Consider the following 23,279-nt stretch of genomic DNA (forward strand, 5'->3'; position numbering starts at 1 on the left):
CGGCAATCGGCATCAGTTCAATCAAGAAAGTTAATTTTTAAAACTAACCAAAAAATATATTTTTATGACTGATCAAGGAAGTAATGTGTGAGAGAATCCTTTGTACGCGAACATCGTTAAGCACTTAAAGCCCCAGCGTATTTCAAGGATCCAAATAGGATTCCTGCTATTTGAAAATTTAAATCGAAAAATCATTTATTGAAAATTCAAACCCCCCTGCGTATTTCAAGGATCCAAAACAGGATTCCTGCTATTTGAAAGTTTAAATCGAAAATCATTCATTAAAAATGCAAAATGAGAAACCAAAAAATCCGACCTGCCGGATTCGAACCAGCGACCTAAGGATTAATCTGCAACACTACAGTCCTCCGCTCTACCAACTGAGCTAAGGTCGGCTAATGCAAGATTTTAGAATTTAGCTTACATATAGTAAACGGGGAAACACATTTTCAAGGTTAGGTGATTATGCAAAAAAATAATAATAACAGTAGATTTGTTTTTTCGTTCCATTACTCTATAGCAAAAGATGTTTTGTAATTGTCATATAATTCCTATAATCAAACTATCAAAATCATAAAAAATGATTTATGAATGTTCCTTGTTTACTCTATCAATATATTAAATTATAACTTATCATATATTAAAATATATAAAAACAAAAAAATACATTATTACTAATACCTGTATATTTAGACTGAATAATCTATACAGTAGTGGGTCATATGTCCATTGTCTTTTAGTTTTGTGAGAGCAGGTACAATAAGGGTTAGTGTGGAAGAAAGATGAACCAAATGCACGCCGCATGGAGACAAAATCTTTCATAAGTCTACAACAACATAGCCTTTTAGTCTCAAGCAAGTTAGGATAGGCTAGAGTTAAAACCCAACAATAAGTCACCAAAAAGAGAGAGAGAGAGAAGGGGGAAGCTTTTTAGAGCACTAAAATCTTCCATAAGTAACTAAATATTTTATTCAAATGATACTGCTAGGATTGCTCACCTTGGAAAAGGATAAAGATCTGAATGCCAATATAACTTTTAGTGCATTCTGAAATAGGAGAGGACAAAAAAGAGGAACCTTGTTATTGCTGGTCTACTGGATGTACTGATTGCTTCTATTGTTCCACATTTATGGGTTCCATCGCTATCATCATCGAACTCACTAATATATAATACTCATTAATGAAGACAACTACAAAGTTAAAATACCTAAAGTTTTCAAATGCTAATGCTTTATTTACAAAGGTGAGCCAACTTGCCTTTGTTAATGGATGTGAAGCCTAATAGGCTCATATGTGAGCCTAGAATCTCTCAACTATAAACACACCAGGTAGGGTTCTCACTCATGGGAACATATTACTGTGCTCATGGAGCCTCCGTGCACAATTTAAATCTGGTGCTCATATGATCGCGAATGTGGATCTTGAAAGGGAAATAGGCTTACACCTTTTCCTATATGAATTTTGGTGGTTGAATTGCCCAACACAAATAATTGGACTAACTAGTTTGCTCTAGATTATAAGTTTTACAGATGCCAAAGGTTCACAGCAAACCAATAAAAATACCAAGAAAGGGTTCAAACAAAGAGAGCAAAAGACAACCGAAGTGTGCCCTGGTCTGGCGCACCGGACTGTCCGGTGTGCCACCGGACAGTGTCCGGTGCACCAGGGAACCCAACTCCGAACTTGCCACCTTCGAGAATTCTGGGAGCCACTCCGCTATAATTCACCGGACTGTCCGGTGTAGCACCGGATTGTACGGTGTGCCAGCGGAGTAACGGCTACACAGCGCCAACGATCGTCTGCAACGAGCAGTTAATGCGCTACAGTGCACGCAGAAGTCAGAGCAGAGCCAGAAGGCACACCGGACAGTGAACAGTGGCTGTCCAGTGCACCACCGGACTGTCCGGTGGCCCAGCTGTCAGAAGCTCCAACGGTCAGAACCCAATGGCCGGGTGACGTGGCTAGCGCACCGGACTGTCCGGTGCGCCATGCGACAGCAGCCTTCACCAACGGCTATTTTGTTGGTTGGGGTTATAAATACCCCCAAATAACCACCATTCATGGCATCCAAGTTTTCAGCCTTCAAATCTCATACAAGAGCTATAGCATTCAATACAACCTCTCCCAAGTCCGAAATCACTCCAACCAAATTAGTGACTAGAGAGAGAGACATTTGTGTTCATTTGAGCTCTTGCGCTTGGATTGCTTTTCTTCTTCCTTCTTTCTTGTGCTCAACTCACTTGTAATCAAAACAAGAGACACCAAGTTGTGGTGGTCCTTGTAGTGGACTTAGTGTCCCATTTGATTGAAGAGAAAGGCTCACTCGGTCTAGTAGGTGACCGTTTGAGAGAGGGAAAGGGTTGAAAGAGACCTGGTCTTTGTGACCGCCTCAACGGGGAGTAGGTTTGCAAGAACCGAACCTCGGTAAAACAAATCACTGTGTCATCCACCTTATTTGCTTGTGATTTGTTTTCGCCCTCTCTTTCGGACTCGTTTATATTTCTAACGCTAACCCCGGCTTGTAGTTGTGCTTAAAGTTTGTAAATTTCAGATTCGCCCTATTCACCCCCCCTCTAGGCGACTTTCAATTGGTATCGGAGCATGGTGCTTCATTAGAGCCTAACCGCTCGAAGTGATGTCGGGAGATCACGCCAAGAAGGAGATGATGACCAGCGAGAAGCCCGCCACAAGCCACGGGAAGGCTCCATCATGGGAGTCCGATAACAAAAAGAAGGAGGGATCCCCTTCACGCATTAGGACGCACAAGAGTGGCGAGAAGAAGAAGAAAATGAAGAAAGTGGTCTACTACGAGTCCGACTCTTCATCGCCCTCTACATCGGGATCCGACGCCGCGTCCATCACTTCTAAGCGCCAAGAGCGCAAGAAGTATAGTAAGATCCCCCTACGCTACCCTCGCATTCCTAGACATACTCTATTACTTTCGGTCCCATTAGGCAAACCACCGACATTTGACGGTGAGATTATTCTAGGTGGAGTGATATGATGAGATATCACCTAACCTCACTCCACAAAAGCATATGGGATGTTGTTGAGTTTGGAGTACAGGTACCATCCGTAGGGGATGAAGATTATGATGAGGACGAGGTGGCCCAAATCGAGCACTTCAACTCTCAAGCGACTACTATACTCCTCACCTCTTTAAGTCGAGAGGAGTATAATAAAGTGCAAGGGTTGAAGAGCGCCAAAGAGATTTGGGATGTACTCAAGACCACGCACGAAGGAGATGAGGTGACCAAAATCACCAAGCGGGAAACGATCGAGGGGGAGCTCGGTCTCTTTATGCTCAACCAAGGAGAAGACCCGCAAGCCATGTACAACCGGCTAAAAACCTTGGTGAACCAAGTGCGCAAACTAGGGAGCTCCAAGTGGGATGACCATGAAATGGTCAAGGTTATTCTAAGATCACTTGTATTTCTTAACCCTACTCAAGTACAATTAATTCGTGGTGATCCTAGATATAAGCTAATATCTCCCGAGGAAGTTATAGGAAAATTTGTGAGCTTTGAATTGATGATCAAAGGCTCCAAGAAAATCATCGAGCAAGGCGCCACCTCAACACCCGAGGTGCAACCCGTCGCCTTCAAGGCAACGGAGGAGAAGAAAGAAGACTCTACAACTAGTAGGGTCCCCATCGACGCCTCCAAGCTCGACAATGAGGAGATGACGCTCATCATCAAGAGCTTTCGCCAAATCCTCAAGCAAAGGAGGGGGAAAGACTACCAGTCTCGCTCCAAGAAGGTTTGCTACAAATGTGGTAAGCCTGGTCATTTTATCGCTAAATGCCCTTTGTCTAGTGATAGTGACAGGGATAACGACAAGAAGGGAAAGAGGAGAGAAAAGAAGAGGTACTATAAGAAGAAAGGCGGCGATGCCCATGTTTGCTGGGAGTGGGACTCCGACGAGAGCTCCACCGACTCCTCCTCCGACGAGGACGCCGCCAACATCGCCGTCACCAAAGGACTCCTCTTCCCCAACGTCGACCACAAGTGCCTCATGGCAAAGGACGACAAAAAGAAGAAGGTAAAATCTAGAGCTTCCACTAAATATGCAACTTCTAGTGATGAGGCTAGCTCTAGTGATGATGAGGATGATTTGCTCACCCTTTTTACCAACTTGAACATGCAACAAAAAGAAAATTTAAATGAGTTGATTAGTGCTATTCATGAAAAGGATGAACTCTTGGATAGCTAAGAGGACTTCCTAATTAAGGAAAACAAAAAGCATGTTAAAGTTAAAAATGCTTATGCTCTAGAGGTTGAAAATGCGAAAAATTAACTAGTGAGCTAAGCACTTGCCGTGATGTTATTTTCAACCTTAGAGATGAAAATGCTAAATTAATTGCTAAGGTTGAGAAATTAGATATTTGTGATGATTCAATTGTTAGTCTTAGAAATAATAATTGTTGGGACTATGCTTCATCGCGCCGAAGGTCTTGAAGGAAGAAGCAGCTTCAGCTGAAGCTGTCCGCGTGCGATGACCGAAGCTTGATCTTCATAAAGCTTCAGAATTATGAACCGACTTAAAAGTAGAAAGACCTTTTAGTCCATAAGCGTTTGAGTCGTTATTGTAGACTTTCATGAAGGGCATGGTTGTAAATTCTCACAGGCTGTGTCCTGTGCCTATAAATAGTGAACAGTACTCCTCTACTGTTCACGCTTTTTGGATTCGGGTTTTTCATCATCTCATCATTTTGAGAACCAACCTTTGTCAAGGCAGAGGTATAATTGTATCCAATACTTAAATATATTGAATGAATATAATATGATTCATTTACTTTTGATGTTCTATATTTTATGTTATTTCGTACAATTTAACAACGTACTATTACGAAAACTCAACCTTCGTAATCGTATTGTCGTTCGCCTTCGTCTAGAGTGCATTATCCCCGAGGGAATAATGCTTCATTGGACGAAGGTCATTGTCATTTAATATTTTATGTTGCCTTGTTCTTGATTCATAGCGGTTGAGAACAAGTCCCCAACATTGGCGCCCACCTCCGGTGAACTCACTTCCACTTTTTTGAGCTGATGGCTTCGTCCAACAATCAAACTGGAGCTGCTTCGGCCCCGAAGCTGCTGCTCCCAATAACAGGTGGTTCGTGCTCAGAGCCAGCCAACAAGAAGCAAAAGAAGGAGGCGCAGAGAAGGGTACAACATGTTGGAGTGCAGGGACCCTTCATCAAGTCAAGGTGGTCCCACGTTCCAATCACCTTCTCCCAGGAGGATCTTCAGCTCAAGGATTTTCCTCATAATGATGCTATGGTTATTTCTTGCGTCATCAAAGGGTTTCTGGTCCACAATGTCTTGGTCGATACAGGCAGTGCAGCTGATATCATATTTGCTAAGGCCTTCAGACAAATGCAAGAGCCAGAAGATAAGATTCATGATGCTACACACCCTCTCTGTGGCTTCGGAGGAAGACAGATTGTAGCACTCGGCAAGATCACCATGCCAGTGACCTTCGGATTCATCAACAATACCAGAACTGAGCAAGTTGTGTTTGATATTGTTGACATGGAATACCCTTACAATGCAATTATTGGTTGTGGCACCCTCAACGCCTTCGAAGCAATCCTTCATCCTGCTTACCTTTGCATGAAGATACCTTCGGATCAAGGACCCATTGCTATTCATGGAAGTCAAGAAGCTGCCAGAAAGGCCGAGGGAAATTGGACTGACTCAAAAGCAATCCATAACATAGATGGAGCTGAAGCTTGTGAACAGTACAAATTCAGAAGGGAGAAAACAGTTTCAGCAGATCAGCCGAAGCCCATGCTCTTATGTGAGGACATAGCAGAGCAGAAGGTGCTGTTGGGCTCTCAGTTATCCGAAGAACAGGAGAGAACCTTGATAAGGTTTTTGTTCAACAACAAAGATGTGTTTGCATGGTCAGCTAATGATCTTTGCGGAGTTAACAGGGATGTTATTGAACACTCGCTCAATGTTGACCCATCCTTCAGACCCAGAAAGCAGAGGCTTCAGAAAATATCTGATGACAAGGCCGAAGGTGCTCGGAATGAAGTCAAAAGACTCCTTAGTGCAGGAGTTATCAGAGAAGTAAAGTACCCAGAATGGCTAGCTAACACTGTTATTGTCACACCCGGTTTTAGAAGGCAAACCGAATGCGAACCATGTACGTGCCAGGATCAGTTATTCATGTACACAGTAGTTACATAATATGGACATCATCACACAGTGCTCAAAATAGTATTAATAAGGGAAATAGTCGATTACATCATACGTCTGAGACGTCCATATAGTTCTTACAATAAATCAAAGTGCGGAAAAGAAACGTAGATAACCGCGGCCTTCACAGGCAGCCGACTGGGGGTTGCCGCTAACCCACACCTAGAACTCGTCGTAATCTTGGAATTCCTGGAAGTCTCCTTCCACAGCTTCATCTTCGCCTGAGCAGTGGTTGCAATGCTGACAACCTGGGGGGGGGTTTGGTGTGTAGAGCAAGGGTGAGTACACATCAACATACTCAGCAAGTATCCTGTTTGGCTGTAGTGGACTAGCTTTATGTGGGGATAAGTCAAGCAGTTGCTTTTAGTTGGTCAGATTATTACTTACTAGTAGAAAGCCAAGTTTTAGCATTACCCAAGTTATTAACCCGATGTACCCTTTCCAAACGGAAAGAATACCACTTACCAGCACCATAGTCATAACCAAAACCATCAATCTCATAACCACCTGTACCACAATGTCTCTGATCAAGTACCACTAATCTCTGGAGCTCCCTTGGCCGCTCATAACCGCGAGCACGGCTGATATATCAGTTTCATAACACTCTGCAGAGGTTGTGCACTTTACCCACAAGCCGTGATTCCCTCTTGCCTCGGGCCGATCAAACCCTTAAACACTACCAAGGTGAATAGGCAGGGTTTCACTACGTAGCCTTTACAAAGATTCCCCGGGGCTGTAGCCACCCGTTAGGTTTCCTAAATGCACCGCACTCCTCCCCAAGGGGCGAACCCAAACTTGGCAGAGCGAGCCGCATACACCGAGCCCCATTGACGGCACGACGGCTAAGTGAACTACATCCCGGATCCTCTAATTATTCAGCTAAGGGCACCCCATTCCACCCTTATGGTTGCACTGTTTTCCCGGGCGGTCATCCATAGAACAGGTCCTTACGGAGAGGCACTCGAGAAACCGCTCGAGTCCCCTTGAAAACCACAAGTATAATCATAAAGAAGAACGGGAAAACAGCGTATCATAGATAATCACATCATGTTCATTGATTAGAGTTGAGCAATAGCATCAGACTAAGTAGTAATAATCCGACCCAAATAGGTAAACAAGGACATGGATAACAAAAGCTAGTCAATCCTTAGGTATAAATGTGTAATGCGGGAGGTGAATTAAAGAATGAATAGGACATAGATAGGTCAAAGGACACTTGCCTCCACCAACCGACTGCTGCTCAGGGGCTTCTCCTGCGAATTCCTCGGGCTCTTCGACCGGATCGTTCTCTATGCGAGCGCAAACATACATACATCCATCCACATATTTAATACAAAAGAACAGTACACCATACAAGATAACAAATAAAGTGAATATGCACCAAGTATGACATTCGATAACGCATTTGTTATGGTTAGAAAGAAACGGGAAAGGGTCTCGCAGGGGGGTTAAATCTTATGCACTAATGACACAATTGGTTTTTAACAAAATAATTCTGTTATATATATTTATATATACTGATGGAAACCTAATCACTTTTAGTTGATCAACATTGCACAGGGTAAACAATTAACTACGTGAATCAATAACATAACGGAATTTTAAATTAAACTTCCTATTTTCCCATAGCATGAACAGTGATTAGCCTACTTAAAATACAGTAATTATGATCACAGAAAGTAAATAAAATAAAATAAAAAAAATAAAAAAACAGAGGGGGGGGTTGAACCGGCCCTAGGGGCGGTTGAACCGGCCCTAGGCGGGGCGCGCAGGGGCGGCCGAGCCGGGGCGGCTGAGCCGGCGGCGGGCGGCCGGGCTGGCGAGGGCGGGCGGCGCAGGGGGCGGCCGAGCCGGCCGAGCAGGGGGGCGGGGCGGCCGAGCCGCTGGGCGCGCAGGGGCGCGGGGCAGGGCGCGGGGCGGCCGAGCGGCCGAGCCGGCCATGGGGGCGCGCGCGAGGGGGGCCGGGGGCGCGGCCAAGGGGCCGAGCGGGCGGGGTGGGGCGGGGGACGGCCGGCGCGGACAGGGGGCGGCCGGGCCTTGGCCGGGCAGGGAGGGGGAGGGGAGGGGAGAGAGGGAGGAGGGAGAGAGAGAGGAGGGGGGGCTCACCGGTGTCGGGGATCGACGGCGAGGGGCGGCCGGCGGCAGGGGGCGGCGCGGCGACCTAGGGCAGGGGGCGGGTAGGGGGTAGGGGCGGCGGCTTAGGTGGGGAGGGAGAAAATGAGGGGGGAGAGGGAGAGGGTTAGGGAATAAGGGAAAAGGGGGGGGGGGGGCGGCTGGGCCTTCCAGGCCCAAGAGGGGGGCGCGCAGGGGCCTGGGTCGGCCGGGGTCGGCCCACGGCGCGGGAGAGAGAGAAAAAGAGGAGAGAGAAAGAGAGAGAGAAAGAAAGAAAAGATCTTCTCCTCATTTTCGAAATCCGATCTTTCTACATGCATGCATTTGCACTTTCAAAGCAATCAAAAGAAATGCAAGGTTCGGCATGGTGCATCAAACAACATAAGGTATTTAGGGTTTTTATACGTACGGGAATTCCAAACCGAATCCCGCTAAACTTTGGAAAAGGTCAAGGTTTAGCGAGGGGAAAAAGAAAAGGAAAAGGTAACGCCCGAATTTTGGCGAGTAAAGAAAAGAAAAAAAAATTCACTGCAAAATTCGGGGCGTTACAAACCTATCCCCCTTAAAAGAATCTCGCCCTCGAGATTCAGGGCTGGCTAGCAAAGAGCTCCGGGTACTTGGCCATCAGATCATCTTCACGCTCCCAGGTTGCTTCTTCCTCAGAGTGGTGACTCCATCTGACTTTGCACATTCTGACGGTCTTCCTTCGGGTGACTCTATCTGCAACCTCAAGGATCTGAGCTGGCTTCTCAACATAGGTCAAGTCCTCCTGGACTTCCAGACCTTCCACTGGCAACTGCTCTTCCGGCACACGCAAGCACTTCTTCAACTGAGACACATGAAAGACATTATGCACAGCAGACAAATTCTCTGGCAAACTGAGCTGATAAGCCACTTCTCCTCGTCTTGCAAGAATCTGATACGGACCAATGTAGCGGGGTGCTAGCTTGCCTTTCACTCCGAATCTTCTGACTCCTCTGATCGGTGACACTTTCAGATAAACAAAGTCTCCGACTTCGAAACTCAGCTCTCTTCTTCTTGTGTCTGCATAGCTTCGCTGCCTTGATTGCGCTATCTTCAGATTCTCTCGGACCATCTTGATGTTCTCTTCGGCTTCAAGCAAAATATCTGGCCCAAACACCTGCTTCTCTCCAGGCTGATCCCATTGCAACGGAGTTCTGCAACTCCTTCCATACAGCGCTTGAAACGGTGACATCTTCAAACTGGCCTGGTAACTGTTGTTATAGGAAAACTCTGCATAAGGCAATCGCTTGTCCCATCCGGACTGATCTTGCAACGCACAGGCTCTCAACATATCTTCAAGGATTTGATTGGTTCTTTCAGTCTGACCATCTGTCTGCGGGTGATAAGCTGAACTGAAATTCAGATGCGTGCCCAAGGCTTCATGCAACTGCTGCCAGAAATGAGAGGTGAACTGCGTTCCTCTGTCTGACACTATCTTCTTTGGCACACCATGAAGACAAACGATCCGAGACATATACAATTCGGCCAATACTGCACTGTTGTAGTTGGTCTTGACAGGTATGAAGTGGGCTGACTTGGTCAAACGGTCCACCACTACCCAAATAGAATCGTAGCCGGCTCGAGTGCGAGGCAATCCGACTATGAAATCCATACCAATTTCATCCCATTTCCACTGAGGGATCTGCAACGGTTGCAACAATCCAGCTGGTCTCTGGTGTTCTGCCTTAATTCTTCGACAACTATCGCACATAGCCACATGCTCTGCGATTTCTCTTTTCATTCCGTACCACCAGAATTTCTTCTTCAGATCCTGATACATCTTCTCACTGCCAGGGTGAATCGAATAAGCTGTCTCATGAGCTTCCTTAAGAATCAACTCCCGAATAGACTGGACATTGGGAACACACAAGCGGTCTTTGAACCATACCACACCTTCTGCATCTTCTCGAAAGTCTTTGCCTTTGCCTTCTAGAATCAGTCGCCGGATCTCACTGATTTTCTCATCATTTTTCTGCGCTTCTTTGATTTCGCGCTCCAAGGTAGGTTCCAATTCAACTGTGACTCCTCGCGAATTGTTCAGAAACCCGAGACTCAACCTGTCAAACTCCTTGGCCAACTCATAAGGCATCGGGCGAGCAACCATCAGATTGACTTGACTCTTTCTGCTCAAAGCATCTGCCACTACGTTCGCTTTTCCTGGATGGTAATGAATCTCCAACTCATAGTCTTTGATCAATTCTAACCATCTTCGTTGCCTCATGTTCAATTCTGACTGAGTGAATATGTATTTCAGACTCTTGTGGTCTGTGTAAACATCACATTTCTGTCCATACAGATAGTGCCTCCATGTCTTCAGTGCGTGAACCACTGCTGCCAACTCTAGATCATGGATTGGGTAATTCTTCTCATGAACCTTCAGCTGTCGGGACGAGTAAGCCACAACTCTTCCCTCTTGCATCAACACACATCCCAAACCTGTGTAACAAGCATCGCAATACACCGAGAAGGGCTTGTGCACATCAGGCAAGACTAGGACAGGCGCTGTTGTCAACTTCTCTTTCAGCGCTTCAAAGGCCTCTTGGCATTTCTGGGTCCACTTGAACTCAACCTTGTTGCCTAGCAACGCTGTCATTGGCTTCGCAATCTTCGAAAACCCTTCAATGAATCGCCGATAATATCCGGCCATTCCAATGAAGCTCTTGATTCCTCGAGCATCCGTTGGCGCTTTCCAGTTTAGAATGTCTGCCACTTTCTTCAGATCCACAGCCAATCCTTCTTTGTTGATTATGTGACCCAAGAACAGGACTTCACTGATCCAGAACTCACACTTGCTCAACTTTGCATACAACTGGTGCTCTCGCAATCTCTGCAATACCATCCTCAAATGATCCGCATGCTCTTCTTCACTTTGAGAATAAACCAGAATGTCATCAATGAATACCACCACAAACTTATCAAGGTAATCCATGAATACACTGTTCATCAAGTTCATAAAGAATGCTGGCGCATTGGTCAAACCAAAAGACATCACTGTGAACTCATATAAACCATACTTGGTAATAAATGCCGTCTTCGGAATGTCCGAAGGTCGGATCCTGAGCTGATGATAACCTGACCTCAGATCAATCTTGGAGAACACACTGGCTCCTCTCAACTGGTCGAACAGATCTTCTATTCTGGGCAAAGGATACTTGTTCTTGATCGTGACTTCATTCAAAGCTCGATAATCAATACACATCCTCTTGGTGCCATCTTTCTTTTCTACGAACAAGACAGGGGCGGCCCAAGGCGAGGTGCTTGGCCGGATGTAACCTTTCTCTGACAGCTCATCAATTTGCTTCTTAAGTTCATCCAACTCTGGTCCAGATATTCTGTAAGCTCTCTTGAAGATAGGGGCGGTTCCAGGAAGAAGCTCTATAGCAAATTCAACTTTCCGCTCTGGTGGCATACCCGGTAAATCCTTTGGAAACACATCTGGGAATTCAGACACAACCTTGATACTCTCAATTGGGTCTGCTTCACTGCTATCGACAGCCATCTGATAACAACTTCCTTTCTTTGGCTCAGGTGGGACTAACTCGGTCACCACTTCCTCTCCTAGTGGGGACACCAACTTGATTGTCCTTTTATCACAACTGATAACTGCCTGATACTTATCTAACCAATTCATCCCTAGGATGACATCTATTCCCTGGGTACCCATTACTATAAGGTTGGCGGGAAACGCTATCCCCCTTATTTTCACACTTATATTCAAACAAATGCTATCAGCTCGAATTCTTCCACCGGCTGAGTCAATTTGAATAGGGGTTGACATGGGTGGCGAGGTAAGACTCCCACCATGACTGGGCTGCTCCTCTCAACAGACGGGGACCATACAGAACTTTCTCCCTGTCATCGCACTGAGCGGTATGCAACTCCCGCTCCACAGTGCGCAGCCAATCTTCAGCATCCATGGGGTCAGAAGAGTGAGCGAACGTTGGTGGATGGCCTCTCATGAATTCAGCACGCTTGTCTCTAGGCATCTGAGGCATCTGAGGCTGGGGTGGTGCTTGCTGCTGTTGCTGCTGCTGCTGCTGCTGAATGGCGGCCAGAGTCTGACCGATAGCTTGAACTGCCTGAGTCTGCATCAGAAACATCTGCTCGATCGACATCGGGGGCGGGGGCGGCAGGTGCTGCTGCTGGGGCACCTCATCCTGCGGAGCGGCTCGCTCCTGCTGAGCACGCCTTCCTCCTCTACGCCTGTTCTCTGACATCTGCAGAACGCAACCACACATCAGAACTGATCTGGCAAAGCTTGCAGCATAAGAAAAGAGTATAGAATTCTCCAACAGCACTGAACAGATGAGCATCTTCACTGATCTCCAACACAGACCACACAGCTTCTCAGATAAAGAGGAAAGTAGAATAAAGGTTTTCCCAACTATATAACTATCTTTATTGACATAGTATGTAAACCAAAATGCAGGGGATACCCACACTCTGGTGACAATCATTACAAAGATCCAAACCAAACATAGTTCATCATGACAAACATAAATGCACAGGATATAGCAAACTACCCTGTCTAACTAAAACTAACTAAGACCGAGACTAACGCTAAGACTGAAGCTTCCATGTATATATTTATTTCGTATTAATTACAAGATCCAACTCTAACGATCTATGGTTCTAGATTTATCTTGGTCTTGCAGGCGGGATTGCCATAAGACTGGTGTCCACGCTGAGGTGAGCGGTACGGGTGCTGAGTCCCAACGGGAGCGGGGGAACCACCGTCCAGGTAACGACGTTCCGCGCGCTCAGCCCGCAGCAGGGCGATCTCAGCACGAGCCCTACTCAGCTCGTCTAATGCATGGTCCAGCTCCGTGTTTAGCACGGCGGCTAGGTTGACTGTGCTGCTCAACCTAGGATTGCCCTCACCGACAGGTGAGACAATCACGCCTCCTGTGCTGCCAGATGAACGGCGGGGGTAATACTTCAGGTCAAGACCGTCAGCTGCCCCACCGAAAACCGAGCAGTAGTGCGAAAGCGCACGCCGTGCAGCATCTTGCATGGCTGCCTCAGCTGAGTCCCGCTCAGAGATAGAATAGTGCTCTGAACAGGCCTCTGCACCCTGGAGACTGTCCTCCGGGCAGCGCACCAAGCAAGTTGCCTCCCAGCGGTCCGGGTAGACCCCGCGACTATGCTGGTAGACCACACAGCGATACTCGATGGACCAAGTATGCCGGTCAAATGCCCGACGTAGCAGGGTGTCGAGCGCATCGTGGAAGTGACACCCGCGAGCAGCGTCGCGAGTGATGGGTCGAGCAACCCATCCTTCCGGCTCAGGGTTAGCAGAGAAGTCGGTGTCGTGGCTCGAGCTGTCGTCGCCTCCTCCGTCGTCTGGGTCTCCTCCAGCAGCTACTCCAGAGGCTGGGGCGCCCAGTGGTGGTGCAGGGGGCGGCTCCAGAGGAAGCACAGGGGAGCAGCTCCTCACAGACTCTATCTCCTGGTGGAGCGAGAGGGAAGAGCTCTGCTGCTCCTGTCGTCGACGTTCCTGCTCCTCTCGCAGGCGGTGGTGTAGTCTCTCCAAGTGGCTGGACTGTCCGGCCACGGGACGGCGAAGCGGACGCTCAGCAAGGCGGGAGGGTAAGAAGGGGATGACTGACTTTCGTGCAGTGTGTCTAAGTCGAGCCATCTACAAAAGACATCGCAAGCAAAAGGGTGAGAACAGAATTAATATGACCAGCAAATAATGAATCATAAGTAAATGAAGGATTGGAATAAAACATAATTTTCAGCAAGGTATAATATATAGTAGAACATAGGTTTGGTCAGTAGGACCAACTTTTGAAGGGATATCAAAGTCAAGGCAGAGACAGAGGTCCATAGTCCTTAGAACGACCATTCTACTCTAGGTTAGCGGTCCTACAGTCAGCACGGCTCTGATACCACTTATGTCACACCCGGTTTTAGAAGGCAAACCGAATGCGAACCATGTACGTGCCAGGATCAGTTATTCACGTACACAGTAGTTACATAATATGGACATCATCACACAGTGCTCAAAATAGTATTAATAAGGGAAATAGTCGATTACATCATACGTCTGAGACGTCCATATAGTTCTTACAATAAATCAAAGTGCGGAAAAGAAACGTAGATAACCGCGGCCTTCACAGGCAGCCGACTGGGGGTTGCCGCTAACCCACACCTAGAACTCGTCGTAATCTTGGAATTCCTGGAAGTCTCCTTCCACAGCTTCATCTTCGCCTGAGCAGTGGTTGCAATGCTGACAACCTGGGGGGGGGGGTTTGGTGTGTAGAGCAAGGGTGAGTACACATCAACATACTCAGCAAGTATCCTGTTTGGCTGTAGTGGACTAGCTTTATGTGGGGATAAGTCAAGCAGTTGCTTTTAGTTGGTCAGATTATTACTTACTAGTAGAAAGCCAAGTTTTAGCATTACCCAAGTTATTAACCCGATGTACCCTTTCCAAACGGAAAGAATACCACTTACCAGCACCATAGTCATAACCAAAACCATCAATCTCATAACCACCTGTACCACAATGTCTCTGATCAAGTACCACTAATCTCTGGAGCTCCCTTGGCCGCTCATAACCGCGAGCACGGCTGATATATCAGTTTCATAACACTCTGCAGAGGTTGTGCACTTTACCCACAAGCCGTGATTCCCTCTTGCCTCGGGCCGATCAAACCCTTAAACACTACCAAGGTGAATAGGCAGGGTTTCACTACGTAGCCTTTACAAAGATTCCCCGGGGCTGTAGCCACCCGTTAGGTTTCCTAAATGCACCGCACTCCTCCCCAAGGGGCGAACCCAAACTTGGCAGAGCGAGCCGCATACACCGAGCCCCATTGACGGCACGACGGCTAAGTGAACTACATCCCGGATCCTCTAATTATTCAGCTAAGGGCACCCCATTCCACCCTTATGGTTGCACTGTTTTCCCGGGCGGTCATCCATAGAACAGGTCCTTACGGAGAGGCACTCGAGAAACCGCTCGAGTCCCCTTGAAAACCACAAGTATAATCATAAAGAAGAACGGGAAAACAGCGTATCATAGATAATCACATCATGTTCATTGATTAGAGTTGAGCAATAGCATCAGACTAAGTAGTAATAATCCGACCCAAATAGGTAAACAAGGACATGGATAACAAAAGCTAGTCAATCCTTAGGTATAAATGTGTAATGCGGGAGGTGAATTAAAGAATGAATAGGACATAGATAGGTCAAAGGACACTTGCCTCCACCAACCGACTGCTGCTCAGGGGCTTCTCCTGCGAATTCCTCGGGCTCTTCGACCGGATCGTTCTCTATGCGAGCGCAAACATACATACATCCATCCACATATTTAATACAAAAGAACAGTACACCATACAAGATAACAAATAAAGTGAATATGCACCAAGTATGACATTCGATAACGCATTTGTTATGGTTAGAAAGAAACGGGAAAGGGTCTCGCAGGGGGGTTAAATCTTATGCACTAATGACACAATTGGTTTTTAACAAAATAATTCTGTTATATATATTTATATATACTGATGGAAACCTAATCACTTTTAGTTGATCAACATTGCACAGGGTAAACAATTAACTACGTGAATCAATAACATAACGGAATTTTAAATTAAACTTCCTATTTTCCCATAGCATGAACAGTGATTAGCCTACTTAAAATACAGTAATTATGATCACAGAAAGTAAATAAAATAAAATAAAAAAAATAAAAAAACAGAGGGGGGGGGGGGGGTTGAACCGGCCCTAGGGGCGGTTGAACCGGCCCTAGGCGGGGCGCGCAGGGGCGGCCGAGCCGGGGCGGCTGAGCCGGCGGCGGGCGGCCGGGCTGGCGAGGGCGGGCGGCGCAGGGGGCGGCCGAGCCGGCCGAGCAGGGGGGCGGGGCGGCCGAGCCGCTGGGCGCGCAGGGGCGCGGGGCAGGGCACGGGGCGGCCGAGCGGCCGAGCCGGCCATGGGGGCGCGCGCGAGGGGGGCCGGGGGCGCGGCCAAGGGGCCGAGCGGGCGGGGTGGGGCGGGGGACGGCCGGCGCGGACAGGGGGCGGCCGGGCCTTGGCCGGGCAGGGAGGGGGAGGGGAGGGGAGAGAGGGAGGAGGGAGAGAGAGAGGAGGGGGGGCTCACCGGTGTCGGGGATCGACGGCGAGGGGCGGCCGGCGGCAGGGGGCGGCGCGGCGACCTAGGGCAGGGGGCGGGTAGGGGGTAGGGGCGGCGGCTTAGGTGGGGAGGGAGAAAATGAGGGGGGAGAGGGAGAGGGTTAGGGAATAAGGGAAAGGGGGGGGGGGCGGCTGGGCCTTCCAGGCCCAAGAGGGGGGCGCACAGGGGCCTGGGTCGGCCGGGGTCGGCCCACGGCGCGGGAGAGAGAGAAAAAGAGGAGAGAGAAAGAGAGAGAGAAAGAAAGAAAAGATCTTCTCCTCATTTTCGAAATCCGATCTTTCTACATGCATGCATTTGCACTTTCAAAGCAATCAAAAGAAATGCAAGGTTCGGCATGGTGCATCAAACAACATAAGGTATTTAGGGTTTTTATACGTACGGGAATTCCAAACCGAATCCCGCTAAACTTTGGAAAAGGTCAAGGTTTAGCGAGGGGAAAAAGAAAAGGAAAAGGTAACGCCCGAATTTTGGCGAGTAAAGAAAAGAAAAAAAAATTCACTGCAAAATTCGGGGCGTTACAGTTATGGTGAAAAAGGCCAATGGCAAATGGCGAATGTGTATCGATTTTACGGATCTCAACAAGGCTTGTCCGAAGGACGAATTCCCATTGCCAAGGATAGACTCCTTAGTTGATGCAGCAGCTTCGTCAGAGCTTATGAGTCTCCTCGATTGTTATTCAGGCTATCATCAAATTTGGATGAAGAAGGAGGATGAGCCGAAGACCAGTTTCATAACCCCTAGTGGAACATATTGTTACCTTCGGATGCCTGAGGGGCTCAAGAACGCTGGAGGAAGTTTCAGCAGAATGACTGCGAAGGTTCTCCAGTCTCAGATAGGCAGAAATGTGCTAACTTATGTTGATGATATCATTGTAAAAAGCACGAAACAGGAAAATCACATTGCTGATTTGCAGGAGACCTTCGCCAGTTTTAGACAAGCTGGTCTAAAGTTGAATCCAGAAAAATGTGTCTTCGGAGTAAAGAAGGGAAAATTTCTTGGATGCTTGGTTTCAACAAAGGGAATTGAAGCTAATCCAAGTAAAATTGAAGCTATACTTCGGATGGAGCCACCAACTACAAAAAAGGGGGCCCAAAGATTGACAGGGAGGCTGGCATCTCTCAATAGATTCATATCCAGATCGGCAGAGAGAAATTTACCATTCTTCGAAGTGCTGAAATCAGCCGAAGTCTTTCAATGGGGACCAAGCCAACAAAAAGCCTTCGAGGAACTGAAGCAATATTTGATAGATTTAACAACATTAACTCCACCAATGCCAGGGGCTCCTTTATTGTTATATGTGGCAGCTTCGCACTCAGCAGTAAGTGCAGCACTTGTCCAGGAGAAGCTTGATGGCCAAGTCAAGAAACAGGTTCCAGTGCATTTTGTATCTGAAGTTCTTAGTGTATCAAAGAAAAACTATACAGAATTGGAGAAGGTATTGTATGCTGTTTTGATGGCATCCAGGAAGCTTCGGCATTATTTTCAAGCATACAATATTATTGTTCCTTCTTCGCAGCCGTTGAAGGATATTATGAGAAATAGAGAAGCTACTGGACGGATTGGAAAATGGGCTGCAGAGCTCAATGAATTTTGCATTGATTATGTGCATAGATCCTCGATCCAGTCTCAAGCGTTGGCAGATTTCATTGCCGATTGGACGCCAGGGGCTCAGGATGAAGAAACAAATAAAGATGCCGAAGTATGGACAGTGTTTTGCGATGGGTCTTGGGGAACCTTCGGAGCGGGAGCAGCCGCTGTGTTGGTCTCACCATCCAAAGTCAAAACTTGTTATGCGGCGAGACTCGATTTTAGTTGTACAAACAATATTACTGAGTACGAAGCCCTGCTTTTGGGCCTTCGGAAATTAAAAGCAATGGGAATCAGAAGGGCCATTCTTAAAACTGATTCCCAGGTTGTTTCGGGTCATGTTGACAAAAGTTGCAAGGCTAAAGATCCGAAGCTTGAAAAATATCTAGACACAGTCCGAAGAATCGAAGCTTCCTTCGAAGGATTTTCTGTCAAAAATATCCCTCGAGGACAAAATGAGTATGCTGATTTGCTAGCTAAGTCAGCAGCACAGGGGCTGCCCTTACCTTCGGATGTGTTCTTCGAAACAATAAAAGCACCTTCAGTGGAACTTCTTGAAAGAGCAGTCCTCAATATATCTCCTGTTTATAGTGAAGACTGGAGAACTGAGATAATCTCTTACCTTCAGGGTAATTTCCTTTCAGATGACGAAACTTATAACAGGAGGATAGAGGCAAGAGCTCGTCCATATGTCATGATAGAAGGGGATTTGTACAAGCATGGAGTTTGTGCTCCACTACTCAAGTGTTTATCCAGAGCTGAAGGCATAGAGTTGATGAAAGAAATACATGCAGGCTTATGTGGATCTCACATTGGATCTAGGCCGTTACTTGGAAAAGTTTTTCGTCAAGGGTTTTATTGGCCGAAGGCAGCTTCGGATGCAGCGGAATTAGTTCAAAAGTGCGAAGGTTGTCAGAAATGTGCAAGAGATCAAAAACAACCTTCGTCTCTAACTCAGCTGATACAACCCATCTGGCCATTGCAAAGGTGGGGTCTTGATTTGTTAGGTCCGTTACCACCGGCCCAAGGAAACTTAAGATATGTTTGTAGTGGCTGTGGAATATTTTTCTAAATGGATTGAGGCAAAGCCTTTAGCCACAATAACTTCGGCCACCATTCAAAAGTTTTTCTGGCAGAATATTGTTTGTCGTTTCGGAGTACCAAAGGCCATCACTGTAGATAATGGAACACAGTTCGACTCCGAAGCTTTCAGAGAATTCTGTGATCAAATCGGCACGAAGATCCATTTTGCATCAGTCAGGCATCCGGAGTCAAATGGACTCGTTGAAAGAGCCAATGGCATCATAATGACAGGAATAATGAAGTTAATCTTCAACCAACCCAGGGGAAAGTGGCCAGATCAATTAATCAAAGTGGTATGGAGCCACAATACGACAATATCAAGGTCAACAGGCTTTACCCCATTCAAATTATTGTTTGGTGACGAAGCAATAACTCCGGAGGAAGCTAAAACTGGATCGATAAGAGTAGTAGCTTCGGCAGAGTCAGATCCTGAAGCTGATCATTCTGTTGAAAAAGATGCTATAGAAGGGATCAGACTTCAAGCTGTGGAGAACATCAATAAATATCAAGCCGAAACAATCAAATGGCGTGATAGAAAGGGTCGGCTGAAAAATATTGAGCCAGGACATTTGGTGCTTCAGAGAGTGGCTAACCCAGATACAGTGGGCAAGCTGCAGTTGAAATGGGAGGGACCTTTTTTGGTAGTATCTTCGTCAAGACCCGGTTCATACAGATTGAAGGATATGGACGGCAACGACATTCCTAGATCCTGGAATGCGGATGAGCTTCGGCGATATTATGTATAATTTGATGTAATTTTTTATATTTTTTATTTCTTCTTTCATGGCACCCTTTTCCTTTCTGAAGGGGAGAAAGGTTTTTAATGGGGCCATCACATGTAATTTCCTTTTTTAGCTCTAAAAGCGAAAAATCCCCCAAAGATGTAAATGTAAAAGCTGAGAACGCACCATCGAGTGCCGAAAAGAAACAGGGAAAAAGCTCCAAAGTCGTTCCTAAGGGAATGCATAGCTTACAGCGAAAAGTCAACGCTGATTCCGCCGAAAGTAAAAGGCGAAGAAGCTCCAAAGTCGTTCCTAAGGAATGCAGAGCTTACAGCGAAAAGTCAACGCTGATTCCGCCGAAAGTAAAAGGCAAAGAAGCTCCAAAGTCGTTCCTAAGGGAATGCAGAGCTTACAGCGAAAAGTCAGCGCTGATATGTGATTGTTTCTAAGGAAATAACGGTTGTGATTATAGCTTCGTATATGTGTTTGGACATTCATTTGCACATCATATTACATCATAACATTTGCATTCATAAACATTCATCTAGGCATATATAGGATAACCATCATCATAGCATAAGTGGTTGCTTCGGCAAAAAGGAAAAACTGTCTTTTGTACTTCGTTGTGTACGAAAAGAAGAGCTTCGGAAAAGTTGTTTTTTATGCTTCGATGTGTACGAAAAGAAGGGAAGGTGTTTTTTTTCGCCTTCGGCTCAAAAAGATAATTTCGTCCACATCAAAGCACCTCTAATACATTAATGCAAGGGTAAAAGCATATTACAAGGTATGAACAGAATTCATTAAAACAAGTTTAGTCATATTTACAAAAGTTATCTCAAAAGTTTCTTAAGTCTGTCTACAGTCTACTCCTATTGATCTTCATGGGGCCTCAGCTTCGGCGTCATGCTTTTTAAGCATCGGTCTCAGCTTCGTCATCCTACATAAATTAAGTTGTTGAGGGTCAAAACCAAGCTTGAAGGAAAAGGTAAGCACAAGGTATGATTTCTTACTGGTTCAAGGTGACTCCGAGCTTCGTCTCCAGCCTTTTCTCGCCCGCCTTTTGTCCATATCATTTTTACAAATCTATTAGAGATGCTTCGGGCGAGATCAGGAATGTCATCTAGAATTGATGGTGATAAAGTGAAATTGGGCCTATTGACAATCTTTCCATGATCGCAGCCAGCTTTTAGGAAAGCTGCAGCAGTGCCCCGAGAAGCTACCCAGGCGCAGAAGTCACCGTGCCCAGCTATAACTTCGTCAAGCTCATCAATTTCACCTTCGATATGTTCAAAGATCTTTGGTAAATCTTCAGCTGACGGGGTGAATTTTTCACTGCTAGCTCCAACTGAATGGAAAATTTTTCTCAGTCGTTGAATGCATTTGTTGCTAAATTCCAAACATTTTTCTTGAAGGTTTGCCAATAATTTTTTCAAATCTGAATTTTGTTGAACTTCGGCTTCAAGTTTCACACTAAGTTCTTGTTTTTCCTGTTCAAATTGTTCAGATTGACAGAGAAGCTTCGAATTCAATTCTGCTACTTTAGCTTCGGCTTCTGCCAATAAACCTTCAGTTGTCCGAAGCTCGAAGTCTTTCTTTTCAACAATAGCTGATTGCTCTTTTATTTTGCTCTCTAAGCTTTCAATTATAACTTCGTGTTTTTTGTCTTCTAAATCTTGCTGCATTTTCAAAGCCTTGCTCAGCAGCATACTCTGCAAGTAAACAATCTTCGTTAGGCATGTCTTCATCATTAAAAACAATAAAAGTCAAGGGAAAAGTAGTTTACCTTGAAATTAGAATAAAATAAACTACCAACGATATGTTGTCGTTGGTAGCGGCTGATGTCTGTTTCCAGCTTCGGAAAACCGATACTCTTTGATAGAGTACCGATGATCTTAGCTCCAGTTTGGTCTCGGATACAGTTCAATTTTTCATCGTCAATTCCCCCGAAGAGGAGTGCTCCTGGCTTATAACCGCAAGATTTGGCATATTCTTTAAGCTCTTCCATTTCGGCCTCTGACAATTCTTGTCCAATTAAATTTTGGAACATTAAGGCTTCGTCCTCTGAAGCTTCGTCAGCAATTTCCTTTTCTTTCCCAGAAGCTGCGGCCATGGCCTCTTCGGCGGCAGTAGTAGCTTCTTCTGTGGCCATGTCTAGCAGAATTTTATCGATATGCTCAATTGTGCTTTCCAAGTTCAAATCTTCGTTTGAAGTAGCTTCGGTAGCTGCCATCTCCGAAGGCGCAACTTCAATGTTTGTTAGTCCTTCAGCCTCTGGTATCTTCTGTGCCGAAGCTCTCGGTGGTGTCTTGTCAATGACTTCTGTCACTGCGATGATTCTTTGTCTTTTAGTTTTAGTTGATTTCTTCGTTTGTTCGGGCTCCTTTTCCTTCTGAAAAAACTTCGTCAGTTGAGGCCCCAATGGACTTAGCTTCATAGGCAGGGATTCAGTCATTACCTTCAAAATCTCTTCCACGTCAGTGGCAGAGGGTGATGCGGGGGGTCTCCTCTTTGTCGGATATCTTTTGCTTCGGAGATAATACTTTCTTTTTCTTCGGAATATTCTTCTTTTTTGCTGGTTCCTTCTCATCTTTATCTGAAGCTTCGGCTACCCTTTTTCTTTTCCGGCCTTCGACACTTTTATTCAGATTTTCGTAGTCAGGGTATTCAAAACCCAAGGCATCCAGCACTCGGTTCAATCTTCGCTTCGGACGGGTGCCGAAGGCCGCAGTCATCAACTGATCTTCTTTTTTGGAGTAATTGCCGAGTATTTCATTGCACATTACTTCAATTGTATCAAGCCACTCTTGGCAAGGTGTTTTAAAGTATTTCTTGAACTTGAAATAGTAAGGTAATCGCACAAGTTCTCCTTCTCTTTTCTCCCCCTCTAGCTTCGGCATTTTCCATTCTTTTAAACTAGGAAAAACCCTGAAAGCCAAAAACTCCTGCACCAGGTCTCTTGTACTGATATGCTCTGAAATAATTCTGAACTCATCTAATGCTTGTTGGGTTGGACCTTCTGGTGTCATGTTGCAACGAGGTCGGGTTTCTCCGAAGATTAGTTCAAGTGGACTTTGCACAAACTTCTCCTTGTCATCATCAACCTTGACATAGAACCACTCCGACTTCCAGCCTGCTGCCCATTTGCTTCGGTAGCTGATTACAGGAAACTTTGTGGTTTTCCGATAAGCAAAATTATAGCAACCAAAATTGTCATGCAATCCATCTTTTCTAGCCTTCGTCTGATAGTGCAGCTCGTGAACTCGGCAAAAGCTGTCCGCAAACGGTTCCACCGTTTGGCTTCGGAGGGCCCAGATATAAACATTGAGCCTAACGATAGCGTTAGGAGTGAGCTGATGAAAGTAGATTCCAAACCTATTCAATATTTCTGCAATAATCCCATTCAGGG

At 46.1% G+C, this 23,279-nt stretch overlaps 1 non-coding gene across 1 annotated transcript; it reads right to left on the reverse strand.

The window, feature by feature from the left end:
- Nucleotides 1–310: 310 nt before the first annotated feature.
- TRNAY-GUA (transfer RNA tyrosine (anticodon GUA)) lies at nucleotides 311–395 on the reverse strand. The gene is given in 2 exon segments: nucleotides 311–346; nucleotides 359–395. It is a non-coding gene; the product is annotated as a tRNA-Tyr (tRNA).
- Between the last annotated feature and the right edge of the window lie 22,884 nt (nucleotides 396–23,279).

Source organism: Zea mays, chromosome 2, assembly GCF_902167145.1.
Source record: "Zea mays cultivar B73 chromosome 2, Zm-B73-REFERENCE-NAM-5.0, whole genome shotgun sequence".
Classification (NCBI taxonomy): Eukaryota; Viridiplantae; Streptophyta; class Magnoliopsida; order Poales; family Poaceae; genus Zea; species Zea mays.